The sequence below is a fragment of the Balaenoptera acutorostrata genome, chromosome 1 (assembly GCF_949987535.1).
Source record: "Balaenoptera acutorostrata chromosome 1, mBalAcu1.1, whole genome shotgun sequence".
Taxonomy (NCBI): domain Eukaryota; kingdom Metazoa; phylum Chordata; class Mammalia; order Artiodactyla; family Balaenopteridae; genus Balaenoptera; species Balaenoptera acutorostrata.
Genome location: NC_080064.1, coordinates 146,155,005 through 146,174,188, shown reverse-complemented (window position 1 = coordinate 146,174,188; position 19,184 = coordinate 146,155,005). Strand labels below are relative to the sequence as shown.

Genomic DNA, 19,184 nt, shown 5'->3' with positions numbered 1-19,184 from the left:
CTTTTTTTTTTTTTTTTTGCCTTTTAAAGACCTAAAACTATGGGATACTTGAGCTGAAAGGGAACTTAGAGATCTGCTGGGCCAGCCTTTGCCTGGTTCTACAGGATGTTAACACATTTCCAGAAAACAAAATTTGGGAAATGCCAAATTAAAGGATGTTAAGTGGATTTCTTGATCACAGAATGTCCCAGAGCCTTTATTTTGCAATGGATCTTGATGCCTTTTCTGATCTTATTTGGCGATGAATTTATTTTGGGGTCCATCTACCTAAGAACCACATTGTGTCAGGGGTCTGGAAGGAGCTGTCCTCTCTTCTTTTTTACAGAAATAAATCCTCATTTGTTCTGGACTTTCTCAGAGTATGCTATATTGTCACTCATATGCCACCTCAAGTCGACTTGGAAGAAAGTAGAAGAATTGAGCTTTTAATTGTTATGCAACAGATTTACCGCTGGAAACAGGAAGTAGTAACAAAGTGGCAGATTTCTGCCCTCCTGATTCTTTTCACAAACAATTATTAGTTGTGCACCAGATTCCAGGGACTGGGGGGTGGGGGATCTGCGTGGAAAGATGAAGAGGACAGTTCCTGCCCTTAATGTATTCCCTCACCTTCTAGAACAAGGTGTAAACAAAACTAGCAAATAATGCCAAACATCTGATGAAAGCTGGCACGGGATGGGAGCCAGAGAGAGCGGCATCTGGTCCTGGAGGAGACGGACGGAGGGGGTGATCTGCGCTCAAGTCCCTGCTCGTCTTCCTGGCAGGAGAAAGGCCACATCAGCCCCTTCACCTGCCCCAGGCGAGGAGGGTGGTGGCTGGGTACCCAACCGGCAGAAGGTGTAGGTGCTCTCTGGGATCCATCCCAGCCCCAGGGCACCGGCGTCTGAGCTCCACAGCTTTCCTGACAGAAAGAAAAAAATAGATTGAAAACGTCTCAGCTCCACATGTCCTATTTTTAATTGATTTGCACACAGGCTCTTCAATCACGGTATTAATATTTAATTGTCCTGTCAGGTCAGATCCTTCCCCATCAGACAGTTAAAGATGGTTTTGGACAGATGAGGAAATGAGGGGGTGGAATGGCATGAAATGAGGAAAGTGAGGCATTTGCTCAGAGGGGATCGGATCTGAGGACCAAGGAGGGTCCTGAGAAGAAGTACACCTTGCTCACTTTCTCTCTGCCACTGTTCCTCCATTGCACACATCTGTAACCACCGCAGCACTTGTCCAGAAGGCCATTGGGAGCCATATAAGAGCTTAGACAACACCAAGGCCTGAGGAGAAAGTAGGGGGTTTCTTCAATGAGAAGCCAAGAGGCTGGTGCCTGGGGAAGGGTCCAGAGGATGAAGCGTGCATATGCCATGTTTTCTAAGTTTGTGAGGAGAGATTGGTGTTTTGACTCTGGACTCCACCTCAGGCCGGGTGGAACCGGCTTGAACGCACATTTCTTTGAGAAACGGTGTCCCTCTGGGCTGTACACCATCACAGCAGCCGAGAAAAATGGCCCGGGAACTATTTTAGGTGAACGCGCTCTCAGAGGCGGTGAATAAACGTCTCAAATGTGACTCGTTCCAAGAGGCTATTAATAGGCAGGAGATGAGAGGGATGGGAGAACTGGATTTCATTCAGTTTCGGACTCTCGCTTTATTTACACCTCCTTTTTCAACACAGAAACGAGGAGGGAGAGCTTGTCTTGCCTCGTTTCCAGGGGATCAGGGAGAAAGCGGCCACCTCCCCCTCTTCTCCCGAGTCAAAGAGGGAAAAGCAGCGCACTCACCGCGGGTCCCAGCACAGTCCTTTCTGACCATCGCCCGTGGCTTTGCTGAACACAAGCCTACCAAGTCCAGAGAGTCACAGAAAATCAAGATGAGGCGATGCCTCGATTCCTATTCATATTTGCTTCGACATCGCCGTCGCCTCTCTGTGCATCTTCTGGGCTTGAAGCAGCGGTTCTCATGGGGAAAGAACTGCTGGAAGGGGACCTTTGGAAATGCCCGAGTGTATTTGGCTGTCTTAACAGTGGCCTGGGATGATCTTACCATTTAGTGGGAAAGGGCAGAGATGCTGGACAGGCTGAAACACTCTGGCTGGTGTCCCCAACCAAGAACTGCCCCTGCCCTGCATGACGACTTGGGGCCCCTCTGTGTATTCTCAGCGGAGGATGTGTTTGGAATGGTCTGAGAGTAAACCTGAACTCCATTTCACTCATCAACATAAAGAGTATTTGTTTCATGTTTTAACGGCTGTGGAAAATCAAGGAAAGACAGACTTTTGTTTTGTTTGGGGCTTTACCAAGAGTTGTTCATCTTTCGGAAGAATCAGATCCCTGATGGCCATGACACTTGTGGTATTTGTTACCAAAACCACATGCCTGTGCCGGTCTGCGTCTGCAGCTGTCAGATTTCCGCACGGGAGGATCTGACTACTTCCTGCTGGCTCCTGACGCAGTCGCACCAAACCTTTACATATTGAAACACATCTGATGTTATCCTAAGCGACTTTGGTTTTATTTTGCCTTTACATTCCATTAGGGCATTATACTGATTTTTAGAATCGTATGTAGGTGGATAATATTAATTTAATTTAAGGAACATAAAGGGGATATTATAGAATATTTGTTGTGGGGGAGGCATTGGGTCTGATCCAGGTCCTAAAACAGGGGTGAGATAACTGGTTTAGATTTTAAAACAGGACAAACTCCTGAGAGAAGAGCCAGGCAAATGGATCATCAGCCACAGGACTCTCTGAATCATGTTCTGCTCTGAGGCTCAAATGCTTCTGCAAATGTGCCTGCGAGAATCAGGCAGTTCACGGGGAAGAGTAAAGGGGCAGAAAAGCAAGAGTTCAAGGGCCATGGTAGGGGCACCAGCTCTCAGCCTCACTGGGCACTGTGGGGTCTGCGCCTGGCTGGGGCTCATGGACTGCTGACTGTAGCCCTGCAAGATTGCAGGCATAGCATTGCTAGATTTTCCATGCTTGCAGCGGAACCTGAAAGTCGGTGTGCTGGCAATTGTATTAGGTGTGGTAAGCCTCCAACGAAGAGAGCCAACAATACAACGGCTTAAGGACCAGGATATTGATTTCTTTTGAAGGTCTTGATCAAGGCAGGGCCACAGCCACATGTGGATGTCAGCCAGGAGAAGAGGGATGAGGGCGTGGAGGAGAGCATGAGCATCATTAAGGTCCAGACCCGGAAGCGGTGCACCTCCGTTCCGCTTTTACATGCCCTCTGATAGGTGGGGAAATGTCATCTTTAGCTGGGCAACCAACGCCTGGCTGTAACACTGACTGTCTCTGCCAGAGTACTTACTCCAAGCACTGAAACCAGTCCTCTGCAGACCATGGAGCTGAACTTGGCTCAAAGACTGCCTGTCCTGCTCTGCTGGAATTCACCATTTAGTTGTAGATTTAAGTTCCACACCAGGAGAAACCATTTAGACTAGAGGAAGAAGGAGGAAGGCAGGGGGGCCAACGTGTTTAAGTTGGTGGCAGGGTGGCATGCTCAGAGCAGACACTCTTAGTGGGGACAGCTTGGAGGATGGAAGGACACAGAACGCAGGTAAGGGAGGTTTTATTCAGGTTATCTGTCTTACCTCCACCTTGCCTGACAAAGCCCTCCTAGGCCAGCCTAGATGCTCCTATTCTGTGTGCCTGGCAGAGCACCAAATGTACTTATTGTTTTCCTTACCTATTTTTGTCTTCCCATCTAGACTGCAATTATATTTTGCTCACTTTTATATCCCCAGGGTCTTGCAGAGTGATTAGTATAGTAGGTGCTCAACAAATCCTTGATGAACGACTGACAAAATTCTATGAACAGTAGAAAACTAATGCATGCTTCTGAGTCAGTGCAAGGCACCATCACGGTGTTTCGTTAAGACTAATCTGGTTATCACGTTCAGAAGGCCAGAGTCAGCAGAAAAAAGACAGACTGGGTTTCTTGGCAAAGTACTCTGTGACTGAAGGTAGAGATGTCCTGTGGGAAGGAATGGGCTTCAAAAGGCTGGTGGGTTGGGGGCGTCTGCATGAGGAGTGGAGAATTCGAAACTCTGCTTCTGGATGTTTCCGTCCAAGTCTAGTCTAGTGATAACAGAGTTAGCTGCAGTACCAGTCACCAAGGCAAGGCCTGACTGGAGAAGACAGAGGTGAGCAGCAAACCCTTGAGGGTTCTATGTCCTATGAAATTGAATTAAAATAGAAACTCTAGGAGAGGCTTCCTGGATGAGGGACCATTTATGATGGGCTTTGAGACGTGAGGAAAATGAAGGTTCTGAAAAAGCATGTCAGCTTCATTAATTTGCCAAGAATCTAGTGAGTCCAATAAATATTTTTATGAAAGAAAAAAAAAATTATGAAATGGACAGTTAGCTATGGTTTGTACTAGTCTCTTCAGAAGAATGAATGGGAGGACAATTGGGGGTTCTTCTCAAGTTGGAAAGTTTCTGTTGCTCTATCAGGTTGTGGCCACTCAAGCCCATTGAAGAAAGCTGTGATCTTTGAGGAATAAGGTTCTGCTGGATGTGAGGGGGAGGTTCTGGGAGAAGTCAGGTCACCCCTTCCCTGAGCCAGTGATCTAGGAAACACCAAACAGGTGGCAGCCCCTGTGGTCCAGGATCGGCCCGGATGCTGACCTTGCCAGTCACCCCAGCCAGCCAGCGGAAGCTTCCACAGCCCCAGGGGCTGGCAGGCGGCCCCAGCATCCGCTGTCACATCCTCAGGGTTGTGAAAGAAAGCCACAGGTCTTCCATTGTGTGCAGGGCAGTGGGACTGTATGTGGGGAGCCTCAGACAGAACTGAGACACACCTCGGGGTGGGGGCAGTCTCCACAATTAAACAAAGGCTTGGCTGTTGGAAGATCCCTCGGGGAGTGAGACTTTGGATTATTAGGCTTGGGTTAAGGAAAGGGCTTTCTCTGCAAACACAGCAGATGCCTGGAAGTGACGCTGCCCACTCAAGATGTTCGTGGGAGGCAAGGCTGAAAGGCCCAGCATGGCAGGTGGTCAGGGTCGCGGCGCTACTAAGCAGGTCTTGGGAGCCGAGGGTGAGGAAGGGTCGGGCTTGGTTTTAAGCCTTGGAGAAGGAGGCTCTGAATGTGGCTGGAGGTGAAGGTGAGACAGAGGAGGATCATGTTGAAGGAGAACTAGAGAGGAAGTCAGAAGGCTTGGGTTTTAATTTCAAGTTTTACCATCTAGCGCTTGACTGGAAGTCATTTTCCTTCTTTGGGCCCTCTTTTCTACACCTGTCCTGCTCTGGCCCAGGCTTGGTGGGGGTGGGAGTAGGGCAGATGGATAGGCTTGGAAGAGGCACAGAGTCCCACACCACTGTGAAGGGCTGATGCATCAGCGATTTCGATTTCCTTGCACTTCGTAAGCACATGATGGATACTCAGTAAATATAACACAGCCACTGTTTCAGGCTCAGAGACCTCCCCTCCTGGAATACTATTCTCTACCAAGGTCAAGGGGGCTCCAGATAATCTAAGGGAGCAATGATTTCCCTTCCTGCAGCTTCCAGGATAGATTAGAAATAATAAAATGTTTGGGGCTAAGAATTAAAAATCAGGATGGATCTAAAGTACTTCACCCCCAAATATCTCATTCTTTCAAAGATGATGATCCGAATAATCAAGGTTCTGAATGAGACTGAAAAATGCTCTTTGGGAAGAAGATTAGATTTCTTTGCAGAATAATAGATTAAGTTTTTTTTTTTAAATGACTGACAACAACAAAGTTAAAATATCCAAAACTACCTCATGAATTAATCAACCAAGGAAACAGACATTTCCATTATTCAGATGTTAGCAAGATTCTAAGTGTAAATATCTCAGAAGTACTAGAAGGTCATATTTGCAACGGACTTTTAAAGGTGAATTTAGCCCAACGTACACACTTTACGGGTGAAGAAACTGAGACCCAGAAAAGAGGTTACAGTAAGAAATGAAAAACGCATATGCAAAGTTTACCTTCTCCTACGCTGAATGAGGATATGATGTCAGCGTGTCCACCCACACATGACACCTGGCTGCCGGGGACACCTGCAAGGCTGCCGTGGGGTGACGTGTGGTTTGATTTTCCTCAGCATCTCTTCCTTTGGGAGAACGCTTCTCTTATTTTCCTGGATCTGTCAGTCAAGGTGCTGTTCATCATGGGAGGACACTTGACCCGGGTTGGTCACTAGTCACAGGGACTGGTCTGGAGTGGGCATGTGATCCAAGCAGAACTCATCAAAGGCTTTTCCTGGGATTTTTATGTGGATGGATCCAAAGAAACATGCTTCCTTGACTGCAAAGAGGAAGCTATTTATAGTAGGAGAAAATGAGGCTATTCTTGAAGGAAGAAAACCCTAGATAGACAGACTCTAGATAAATGATGATAGATAAAGATAGATAGATAGATAGATACACATACACACAGAAACATAGAAAGAACCCGCTTCTGCACTTGCTACTTCTTTTGCTTGAGCTAGTTTGAATTCAGTTTCTGTCACTTGCAAACAAAAAAAGTTGTGATCAATATAATAGAAACACAATGGCCCTGTGACTTTTTAATGATCTAAAGCTGATAAGTTGGTGGTAGAAGGGAAAGAAATGTAAATAGAATCCCTCTCCTCACCTGGAATGTGTTCCCTGGGACTTGGCACTAGAGGAGACTGTGGGCCTTTACTGTTTATTGCACCCCCTTTTGTCTATTTAAAAACATTGACAATATGTTGAAATATACAAACATTTTGAAAAGTTACAATGTCCAGCAGCCAAATGCAACTGTTGATTTGGCTACAAGGCAGTCGTGATGTACAGGCTTTATTGAATTCTGCTGCTCACTTTATGTATTATTCAGAAACACACAAAAAATGGCCATCTGAATCGTGGTAACGGCTGTACAACACTCCCCTGTGTCATATGGCAGTTTATTCAACTGTTCCCCAAATGTTCAACATTTTAAAAAAAGAACACCTAGGTGGTCTTCTGCTGCTCTTCTGCAAAATTTTAGTAAAATTTATTTTCAGGTCAAATGTTGGATTACTTCCAACAAGCTGCTGTTCCGTGAAAACTGCACATTTGCACTTGCCTTTGTAAATGTTATCCTTTCTGCCCTTGGAATCTCCTGCCCCTTTCTTTTTATGTCCTTTGTTTTGGTTAACTCTTATTCATCCTATAAAGCCCTGCTCTGACACTCCCTTATTGATTTGTTCTTTTATCAAGAATTTACTGAACTAAGTGCTGTGCTGGGAGCTGGGGATATGGCAAGGAACATAACGTTCATTCATTCAACCAACAGATATTTCTTGAAGGTCTGCTATGTGCCAGTTGCAGTGTTAGGTGCAGGAAATCCAGTGGTGAGTAAGACAAGGTCCCTGCCCTTGTGGAGCTTAGATTCTATTGGGAGATAAAAAAATAGAATTCATGAAGGAGTGGGATGTGTTCTCCTGTCATTTATCTCCATCCTTCTCAGTAGCTATTTCTTACCTGTGTTTCCTACTAGACTGTGAGGAGAGAGGCTGTGTCCTTCACCCCATCTCTCTGCAGTGGCGCAGGGCCCAAGGACACCACAAGTGCCACACGATGCCCAGCCTGAGCCCACCAGCGCTTCCTTATTCACAGAGGCTGTTGCCCAGCGAGGCGGGGAGGAGGGGCTACCTGTGGGAGGAGGGCAGTGCTTCCCCAAGGCCTGGCAGAATCCTCTCCAGCAGTAGGTGGAAAGAGGAATTTAATGAGGTTTAAAAGGAGACAATAAAGAAGATCCAAAGACATGGCCATCGGGGCTTCAGCAGTTTATGAGAAGGGAAGCCCAGCCCCAGACAACAGCTGGTTAAACTCGGAAGAGAAGCCACACGACTTTAATCCCCCGTGGAAGCTGTTGGTGGGGTCCACGGGCAAGGCTGTGACTGTCACTGCTTTCTAATGACTCCGCCGTGGGCTCCCTGCAGCTTGGGGAGAGGGAGGTCAGAAGACCAGGCAGGAGGGTGCAGGGCAGATGCAGGAGGTTCTGGGTGGTCAGTTGCTGAGTGCTGAGATGGGGCCAAGGCTCCTGTGGCTGGTGACCCGTGGTGTCCTTTGCTCCAGAGCTAAAGGGACTGTGGCGTTCATCTGGTCCTACCTCTTTATTTAGAAGAGAACACTGAGACCCACAGAGGTTAGGCAGCCTGACAAAGGCCAAAGAGCTAGGAGGAGGCCAAGCCAGGAGTTAGCCCCAAGTTCTCCTGCCTCTGCAGCAAGCTGAGCCCCCTCAGGTAGGACGTGGGAACTGTGACAATTCCTCCACCACACGCAGACAGTTTTCAAGATTGGTATCCGGCCCTCTTTGCTTTTTCTCCGCCTCCTTCCTTCCCTCCCAAGGCGAGTGCCACACCCGTGTGCCCCAGGCACTGGGAGAGGTGCTGAGGGTGGAGATGCCAGGTCTGGTTGCAGCCCGAGGGGCTCCCGGGCTCTGGGGGAGGAACACTTACCCCTAGGTAACGAAGCCTCCGTGTGGTCAGGCAGGATGCACGTGAGATCTAAGCGCACAGGGGTCCCCCGGCTGATCCGGGGGCATCAGGGACCACATCCTGGAGGAGGGGACACTTGTGCCCAGGGGTGAAGAATGAGAGGGAGACAGGCGTGCGACAGGCTTTAAACAGGAAAGGGAGATCCTAGGAATTTCATTTCGGATAAGACGCTGGTGACAGTGTGATGGGGGGATTTAAAGGGGCAGAGATAGTCAGGGGCGAGCTGACGGAAGGCAGTGATCTAAGGAGGAGGGGCCGAGGGCCTGGAGTTGTGCACGGCAGGCAGGCAGCCAGGAAAAGAGTCAAGAACTATTTAGAAGGTAACATCAGCACGCCTGTCGATTGGTGGGGAGGCGACAAGGAGGCAATGGAGGAGCAGGCTTAACCCCCAGGGTCACCTTGTCGTCGTGGTCTGACGTCTCTTCCTCCAGGCTCCTGGCTGCTCACTGGATATCTCTGTGCGGATAAGCACTGGCCTCTCAAACCCAGAAGCACTACTTGATTCTTCACAGAATTGTTTCCTCTGCTTCATTTTCTGGTTCCACTCAGTGGTTCCCTTCCTTGGCCAAGCTGATGGTTTCTCTCAGGCCGGCCCAACTCACCTGAATTTTTGTGAGGCCGAATTTAAAAGGCACACACACACACACACACACACACACACACACACACACACACACACAAGGCACATCTAGTCACTTCCCTGGGAGTGGCTGCTCCCCACGCTGACCAGTTGAATCATTCAAAATTTACTTCAGTTCAACAAACATTTACCCAAAAATCACTATTCGCCGAGCTCCCAGGATGCTCAACTGAACCATGGCAAGAGGTCAGTCTCTGCTCCCTGAGGTCCCCAGAGTATAAAGGGATCCTCCGTTTCTGAACTGCAAGTCCTTACCTCTGGGTTCTTTTCTCCACTTTGCTTTGATGCCCAGAATGAAAAAAAAAAGAATCTGACTTAAAAAAACAAATGAACAACAGCAAAATTCCCTTAATTATTTGTTCTAATGGGCGAAAGGTCAGCATGATCTAGGATCTGGTGATAAACCTGTTACAGAGAAAAAAATTTTTTTTAATTTGACTTTTGCTTTTATCATAGGTGCTCAATAACTATTTGTGGAATGAATGAACATCTAGGCTAAGAAAGCATTCATTGCGCAGGTCCCATAAGACCTGCTTGAGAGCAAGTCTGGGTGCCACCCCTAGGGCACAATGGATGGGCAAAGGTATCAATTATTATGATCATAGTCACTGTTTATAAAAATCAGTGATATTACTTTGTCCTGGAAAATAGCTGAATATTTAAAGTAGGTCTCGGGACTTCCCTGGTGGCGCAGTGGTTAGGAAACTGCCTGAGAGTGCAGGAGACACTGGTTCGAGCCCTGGTCCGGGAAGATCCCACATGCCACGGAGCAACCAAGCCCGTGCACCACAACTACTGAGCCTGCGCTCTACAGCCTGCGAGCCACAACTACTGAGCCCGCATGCCACAACTACTGAAGCCCGCGTGCCTAGAGCCCATGCTCCGCAACAATAGAAGCCACTGCAATGAGAAGCCCACGCACTGCAATGAAGAGTAGCCCCCGCTCGCCACAACTAGAGAAAGCCCACGCGCAGCAACGAAGACCCAACGTAGCCCAAAATAAATAAATAAATTTATAAAAATAAATAAAGTAGGTCTCTCCTGCATCCTGAAATCTTGTTACTCTAATTGTTTACATCAATTCAACATTTACTGAGAAAAAGGAGTACAGATTGTTCAAGGATGAGAAGAAACCAGCTCTGATTTCCTAACGATTGCAATCTAGGTGGTGGGGAGCTTTGGGTGTCAGTTCTGTGTTTCTCCCCAGGTTGCCCTACCAGCCCCTGGAGTTGAGCAAGCTACCAGCACTCACAGAGCCTTGTGTTTTTCCTCCTGCCTTCCTCACCTCAGAGTGTTGGCAGGATTTTATTAGTCCACGAGGGCTGCCAAGACAAAACACACAGCCGGGGTAGCTTAAACAACAGAAATTAATTTTCCTACAATTCTGGAAGCGAGAAGTCTGAGATCAGGGTGTTGGCAGGTTGGGTTTCTCCTGAGGCCTTGCCTTGCAAATGGCTACCCCCTTGCTGCCTCTTCACATGGTCGTCCCTCTGTGCCCACGCAACCCTGCTGTCTCCCTGTCTGTCCAAACTTCCTCTTGTTATAAGGATACCATTCAGGTTGCATTAGGGTCCACCCTAATGGCCTCATTTTAACTCAATCCCCTCTTTAAAGGCCCCATCTCCTAGTATAGTCACATTCTGAGGTACTGGGGATTAGCGCTTCCACATATCAATTTTGGGGGACACAATTCAGCCCATAACAAGAACCAAATAAAATCACGTGCAAAATGCCTAGCATGATGTCTGCCTGGCACATGGTAACATCCTACAAATTTGAGTTCCCCCCTCTTTCCTGCTAGTAGGATACTAAAGGTTTAAAACAACCATTTTAGATGGAGCAAGTATCAACTCTGGCTCCTGTGGGTATAAATTGTTCCTAAATAGGGATAAGGGGGATCCAAATTAATGAGCTTCTATTAATCAAAACTGGTTTGGGGATTTCATGTTTTAAAAATTAGATTCATTGAGGTATAATTCTATATCATAAAATTCACCCTTTCAAAGTGTTCAATATATGTTCAAGGAGTTCTTACAAGGTATATAGTCGTGTAACCACCATTACAAGCAATATACAGAACATTTCTTGCTCCAAAAAGTACCCTCATGTCCCTTTCCCATTTCCCCCCTCTCCGAGCCGTTTGTAACCACTGATCTTTCTGTCTCTACAATTTTGACTTTTCCATTATGTCATATAAATGGTCATTTGATATGTGGTCATTTGTGATTGACTTCTTTCACTTAGCATAATACTTTTGAGATTCATCCATACAGCTACATGTATCAGTTTCAGTAGTTGTCCGTTTATCACCTTTTTTTTTTACCAATTTATACCAAAGATACCACAATTTGTTAAACCATTCGCCAATTGATGGGCATTTGAATGGTTTCTACTTTTCGGTGATTATGAATAGAGCTTCTATGAACATTAAGAGTACACGTCTTTTTGTGGACGTATGCTTTCCTTTCTCTTGGATAAGTACCTTAGAATGGGATTGCTGGGTGCTATGATACGGGGATGCTTAACTTTTTAAAAAACTGCAAACTGGGTACCATTTTGCACCCCCATGGGCTGAGTGTTTTACACATATTTTATCACAGTCTGTGCCTTGTCTTTCCATTTTTCTTAACACTATCTTTTGAAAAGCAGGAGTTTAAAATTTTGATGAAATCTAATTTATCAATTTTTATTTTTATGATGTATGATTTGTGTTTGTGCATAGCTAAAAATCTTTATTTAGTTCAAGGTCACAAGGTTTTATCTTCTATTTTTCTTCCAGAAGCTTTATAATTTTAGTTCTTGCATTACTACTATGATCTGTTTCAAGTCAATTTTTGTATGTGGTTTGAAGTAAGGGTCAAGGTTAGTTTTAGGCATATGAATGTCCAATCATATACCAACACAATGCATTAAAAAGGCATCAAACTACCTTGACACCTTTGTCTAAAATCAGTTGACGCTACACATGTGGGCCCACATCTGGACTCTTATATTGTTCCATTAATCTATCTTTCTATACTTGTATGCCTATGCTATGTGTGTGTGTGTCCAAATCCATATTGTCTTTATTTTTGTAGCTTAAAAATCGTCTTCAAATCAGGTAGTGTTAGTTTTCCAATTTCATTCTTCTTTTTCAAAATTGTTTCTGCTATTCTAGATCCTCCACATTTCTATATAAACTTCAGAATCAGTTTTTGAATTTTTACACAAAAGCCTATCAGGGGTTTGATTGGGATTACTTGTATCTATAAAGGAATTCATTTTGATAAATTAGATGAACACCATCCCTAATTTGGTCAAGCTTTGAAGCAAGCTTTGGTATTTTAGAAAACTGTTCAGTTTTTAATTAGGTTGAGTGTTTATTTCGAAGCCTGTGATTCTCACCTTCTCTTCTGAGTCTAGGATGCAATGGAAAGAAGCATCACTCTGGTGACAGAAACACCCGGGATATGTGTTTTGTCCTTGAGAGGAAAGGCAGTTTCCTCTTTCAGGGGAACTCTGTCTACGTCTGTGATAGGTAAAATCTCACAACTCAAACCCAAGAGAAGCTGTTTCAGGCATTCCCAAATAACCACCCTTCCCTCCTTTGTCAAGAGCAAAGTTCATCGGATTTAGGAAAAGTGGTCTCATTCACAGCCCAAGCACACCACAGGCCCCAGGAGAGCGTGTTCTGGGAAGGGATTGAGGGATTCCAGGGCAGAGGCTTTCTGGAAGCATTGCCACCACTAGCAGGGGGTCTTCCAGATGAAGTATCCAGAGTAGGGGCCATGATTGCCACCCAGCCAGTTCCCCAGGGACTACCCTTAGAAAACCAGCCTGTCAGCAGCAGAATTGTTGCCTGTTCTTTATACTGTGAATTGTTAGCAGTTTCTAAATAGACCATTCATTTTTCCTTTTAGCACAGAAGGGTCTCACAACTCCAAATACCACCAGGGGCCTGAATGTTTCAAGTCAAAACATTCCCCAAACCACAGCCCTCGGGTGAGAGGCCGAGCTAGCCAAGGGTTGGAGGAAAAACAACCACCTACCAGCCTGGAAACCACTGTGTACACAGGAGGCTGCTCGCCTTGCTCACAGAGGCTGGGAGACTGAGCATTTTCACTAGTGAGACTTAATCTGATAAAGCCACCTTCCCTACACTTCCCCTCTGCCCGAGGAAATAAACCCAGTCCTGGGGCTGGAGGCTTCGCGGGGGGCGGGGCCGCCCAGGGTACCTGGAGGACCTGAGCCACTCCTGCCCCGCTTCTTCCTCCCCGGTTGTGATTAAAAAAAAAAAAAAAAAAAAGAGGCTTTTGCAACAGGCCCGGTGCAGCATTTGATTCGGGGAGCAGCGGAGCGGTGTCAAACCTCTGCCAGGATCCTGCGGCGTCTGCCCCGCAACTCCAGGAACACGAGCGCGGCGGCGCTGCAGAGACGCTGGCGCGGGCACCAGCCCACCGGGGAAAGCCGGGATCTCTGGAGTTGTGGCTCCCAGGGCCCCCGACCGCCATCCAGCAGGCAAAAGAGATCCCGGAGGTCCTAGTGGAGCCGCGCGGTCGGCGGTGCTGCCTGCCGGGCCGCTTCCTGCGGGAGGGGCGGCTTCGCCAAGTGCCTTGAGATCTCTGACAGGATGAGGACGCCAAGAGGAGGCGCTTGGCCGCAAGATCCTGCCTGAGTCGCGGCTGCTCAGGCCGCACCGGAAGGAGAAGATGTCCTTGGAGATGTCTGTTCATTGCCCTCTCGCCCACCAGCACGGAGTCGTAGGTGCACGTGGACACGAACTTCATGTTGGTGGTGCTGGGGCGCTGCTGCCGCCGAAGATCTCCCCTGGAGCCGCACCGGCGGAGGAAGGCGACGACCCAGCCCGAGGTCCGCCGCTACCTGCAGCACGTGGTCCTCGGCTGCCGGTACCTGCACCCAAACCTGGTTATTCACCGGGACCTCAAGCTGGGCAAACTCTTCCTGAATGACGATCTGGAGGTGAAAATAGGGGATCTGGCCCGGCAACCAAAGGTGAATATGATGGGGAACAGAAGAAGAAAACCCTGTCTAAATACGTAGCTCTTGAGGCTCTGAGCAAGAAAGGGCACCGTTTCCTGGTGGACGGGGGGCCTATTGGGTGCATCATGTTGATATATACCTTGTCGGTGGGTAGATCACCTTTTGAGATCTCTTGCCTAAAACTGACCGACTTCTGGATCAAGAAGAAGGAATGCAGGATCCCCAAGCACATCAACCCCGTGGCCACCTCCCTCTTCCAGAAGATGCCGCAGACAGGTCCCACTGCTCACCTGATCATTCATGAGCAGCTCAAGACGAGTCCTTTACTTCTGGCTACATCCCAGCCCATCTCCCATTACCTGCCCCACCATTCCATCAAGGTATTCAATCGCTCCCAGAAGCCTGGATCCCAGCAACAGGAAGACTCTCATAGTCCTAAATAAAGGCCTAGAGAACTCTATGCCCAAGACTCCCTGGGGAAAAGAGGGACCAGTGGTCCAGGAGACCAGAGAGTGCCACCTTGGTGACATGCTATAGCGGCTGCATAGCGTGAATGCCTCCAGGCCCTCTGAGACGGGCTGGTGAGGCAAGAGGAGGCTGAGGGTCCCTCTGGCACCCCCATCTTCTGAGTCAGCAAGCGGGGGACGATTGGGACAAGTGCAGCCTCGGGCATCAGCCGTGTAGCAAAGTGTCGGGGGTGTTCTCCGATGGTTGGACTCACCTCATCCTTTGGTGCCTTGGTGACAGTCTGTGGTTCATAGAGCACGGTGGTGCAGAGTTCTCCCTCGCCGTGAGTTCCCATCCCAACTCCTCCGTGAAGATCACTCTCCAAGTACTTCCAAAACTACATGAGTGAACACTTGCTGAAGGTGGGTACCCACGGGAAGGTGATGAACTAGTCCAACAACCCTACCTGCCTACCTGATTCTGCAAGCACAGCACCATCATCCTGCATCCTGCGACGTCTTCCAGGACCACAGCAAACTCATCCTGTGCCCAGCATGGCAGCTGTGACCTACATCGACTAGAAGCCGGATTTCCACGAGTACTGCCTGAATCTCCTGGAGAAGCACAGCTGCCCCAAGAGTCTGGCAAGTCAGCTCTTCTATGCCCGCCCATGGTGGACAAGCTGCTGAGCTTTCGCTCAGCCAACAACCGCCTCAGGACCTCCTCATAGCCCCTCCCCTAGGACTACTGCCCCTCCTCACCCCCACCAGCCCCTTGGGCCCCTATGGGTTAGCTCCCACCGTGCTGGGTTTACTGTGATATGTCCCCTCATTCAGACCGGGTGGCTGGAAAAAGAGCTATGTCTTCCTTGCAGGTGGGAATTGCTATTAAGTTATTTTTGTACATGTTGGGGTGTAGGTTCTACAGCCTCTTCACCTTCCCTCTCAACCCCACCGTATGAATTGTACAGAATACTGCTATCGAATTTGGGACTGTCTTTTTCTTGGCTTTATACACATTAAACACATGTGAATCTTTTTAAAAAGGTGTGGGGAGCGCTGATTGGCTGCTGGTTGTCACGTGCACTCAGTGGCCACCTGGCTCAGCCAGTCAGCAGCAAGAATTGAGTACTCTGGAGGTGCTGTGCAGAGGTGGCTATATGGGCTATACGAGATGCCTGCCTTCATTGCCCCTTAGCCCAATAAGTCATGTAGCAATGGTAAACAAATTCAGTGACAACGCATTAAGTCCTTCACAAAATGCCTTTGACAAAAGGCGGTCGTCTGCTGAGAGCTGTGGGACCCTCTCAGCTGGTAGGGCCCTGAGAATGCTACAGTGACCCTGTCATGGGGACAGGTCTGTCAGGAATGGTCTTGGGGGAAGAGGATGGAATTTATAAGACCTCCTTTGAATGACCAGTGCCGACTCTGGTGGCTCATCTAGCTGGCATGTAGAAACGCTGGAAACGCTAGCCGAAAGCTTGGGAAGGCAGAGAGGGAGAGAGAGAGAGGAAGGCAGGAAGGAGGGAAGAAAAGCAAGGAACCCCCTGCGGTAGGTGCTGCGAGGGAAGGGCTGCCTGGGGTCCCGTTCATGTGCTCACAGCAGCATATGTCCACTAGTGAGGAGTACTTTGTGGATTCGGTCCACGAGAGACACATTTAGGGTGCCTGTTCCAGCTGAAGGAAGGCCAGGTGAGAGCATACTGGAAAGAAGTTCGAGAAGTTGGCTCAATGGTGGCCCAGGCAAAGAATATGACCAGACTGAGATGACATGGCATGCTGACCCAAGGCACACATGTCGGTGGCACTATGGCCGAATGGTTATAAGCCAGGCCTCTGGGTCAGATGACCTGATCCTGGTTCTACCACATACTGCTGTGTGACCTTGGGCAAGTTACTCAATCTCTCTGAGGCTCAGTTTCCCCAACTGTAAAATGAGAGAACAGGGCTTACTTTAGAGGGGTTATCTGGAGGAATATGTGAGAGAACATTTAGTCTCTGTTCCACATGTGGCAGTGACCATTAGGAGGATGGATCAGTTGGGGACCAGTTGATGGCTTTGATGTCACACTTCCCCCCAATGACGTGGACTCTGCCAGTGTTTGGTAGACTCAGCTTCTGCTAAGAAGCTCATCTCATCTGGGACTTGAGGGAGGGAACTCAGCTCTGACTATGACCAGGTTTCAGTATGTGAAGAGATTTGCTTACCCAGGTCCTCCTACTTACCCCGATGACACTATTTACTTATATTTTGGAAAATCTTCAAGCTTTTTCCTTCCAATTGTGTGCTGGGGGGAGGAGGGGTGGGAATGAGGAGATGTTTGTGGGCCCTGTCAGGAGTAAAAGGGGCCCCTGGGGCACCAGAATCCCACTGCATTGGCAGGGGCACAAATCCTGGCAGATTATGTCAAGGATAAAAGAGGATTTAGGGTGACGATTTAAAGCTTCCTTTTCTCCTTTTTTGGGCAAGGGCCTGGGAAGAGGGGGTGGGAACCGAAAACAGACAGAGCCTTGTTAGTGACTTGAATTTTCACATGTAGAATGACGGAGCTTTGGAAAGGAGATTCTCCTTGTGTGCCCCTCCCGTTCCACGCCATCTAACCTGATCTTTAAATTGGCGACTCCATTTGTATTCCAGTCTGATCATGGGAGACTCGTATCCCTGTGGGCCCCAGCCTTGGTTTGTAGCAGACGGGAAGTGTTCAGGGGAGCCTTCAGCTGACACAAAAGGACTGTGGGGAAACCAGCCAGCATCCCTCCCTCCCGGCAGCCTCACCCCACAGCTGGGGCCCTGGGAAGCAGGGTGGTGGCAGGTCAGTCTTTACAACTGCTTTTTATTGGATCCTGTCTGCGTTGCTTGTATTCAAGGCTCTCAGTCCCAGATATGAGAGCAAACCACAAGAACCCTGCGTCAGGTCAGTGACCAAGCGCCGAGCATATCAATGACCAGAACTCCGGGAACAATTGGAGCAAGTGCTTGAAATTCCAGCCGTGAGCCCGTCTGACCCACATGGGGGGATGCATATATCTTGGGTAACATCCCAGCCGGCAATTCCCAAACTCACCAGGCATTCAACCACTGCAGCCTCAATTTGAATCATTATACCACCACCCATCACCCCACTCTAGCTCCGCCCCATGGAACGTCCTGGGTGTGTAAATCCTGTTCTTTTTATTCAGCTGAGAGATGCTGCAGAGAGGATGAGAAGCCACTGCCCTCAGTCCCTTGCAACCAGGGACCCTGCTTTTCTGGGGGTGGAATCTGCCTTCCCTGAGGTTTGTCAATTTGGGGCAAAGGAACTCATTCCCTAGATGCTGTGTTTTATCCTGAAGGCATCTCCCAGAGCCAGGGGTGTACTGAGGGCTGAGGGCAGCTGGGTGAGGAACACCACAAGGTAGGAGCAGGTTTAGGCTTCTGCCTGAGGTCAGCGATGAGGGCTAAACCTCCTGCCCAGGATGGGTGGGTTCACGAAATTCTCTTTCCTTGGAATGGCTTGAGCAAAATCGTGTCTGGACACCAGATGAACCCTTGAGGCCTTTCCCTAGCCTGAGCTCTTCGTCTTCTAGGGCTTGATTCATTCTCTTGTCCCATCAACACGAGAGACTCACCTTCATGTGTCACCGGGGGTCCTCCTCACTCCCCGCCTTTCCTGGCTCATTCTCACCATCGAGATTGGTAGCAGAGTTGAGTGCTTCCTTTGCTGGGCTCTCACAGCCCCTTGGAGTGTGTGTACAGACCCACGCCCTACTATTCTGTAGCTCCCTGGGAGCAGGGTTTATTCTGTCCAGCTTTGTTTGCTGGTGCCCATCTCAGTGGCATGCTAGGTAGACAAATAGCCCGGGGACCCTCCCTGTGTCTCACAGTGGCCTGGGGAGATGCTTAAAAATGCCCAGCCCTCCTCCCAGAAATCCTGACTTAAGTGACCTGAGGTCTGGACACTGGTGGTCTGAAAAGCTCCCCATGTGACCTAATGTGCAGCCCCTGTTGAGACCCCCCCCAGAGTCGACCGTTAATGAAAGCTTGTCTTAGAATGAACCAATGACGTTTGTCTAAGTGATGCCTTCTCTTTTATTTGTGCGTGTGTGTGTGTGTGTGTGTGTGATCCTCAAGTCCTACTCACTCCTAGCATTTATCCCCTGTTAACGCCATTTGTTTGAGCCATAAAACTCTTGGAGGAACCAAGTTCTGGAAGGAGAGCTACTGGCAGGCCTTTCTCCTCTGATGTTTGGAACTGTGCTGAACAACTCACTACGTCTTAGGAAGTTCCCGCCTCCAGCACGTGGGATTCTCTCTCGTCCTTCAGCGTCACTCCATACCTGCTAAACCTCTTCCTCAACGTTTTCTAGACTGCAGACCATGGTTTCTGAGCCTTGTGGGAAGTGGTCGTGGGCAAGTCTGAGGGGCCGTGTGTGAGGCCCCAGGTGGGCCGGGCAGCCTGGACGGAGATGCACGTGGACAGCATGTGTTATGCAAATGGGAATTACATGAAGTGATTGATAGAGTTTCATTCAGGGAGAAAATGATGAGAGAAATCAGCCCACAAAACGTTTGTCGAAATACCATACGATATCACTTATATGTGGAATCTAAAATACGACATGAACCTATCTACGAAACAGAAACAGAGTCACAG

General features: G+C 48.5%; 1 pseudogene; it reads left to right on the top strand.

Moving 5' to 3' along the window:
• The first annotated feature begins 13,718 nt into the window (after window positions 1-13,718).
• Window positions 13,719-15,536, top strand: LOC130709279 (serine/threonine-protein kinase PLK1-like; annotated as a pseudogene).
• The last annotated feature ends 3,648 nt before the right edge of the window (window positions 15,537-19,184 follow it).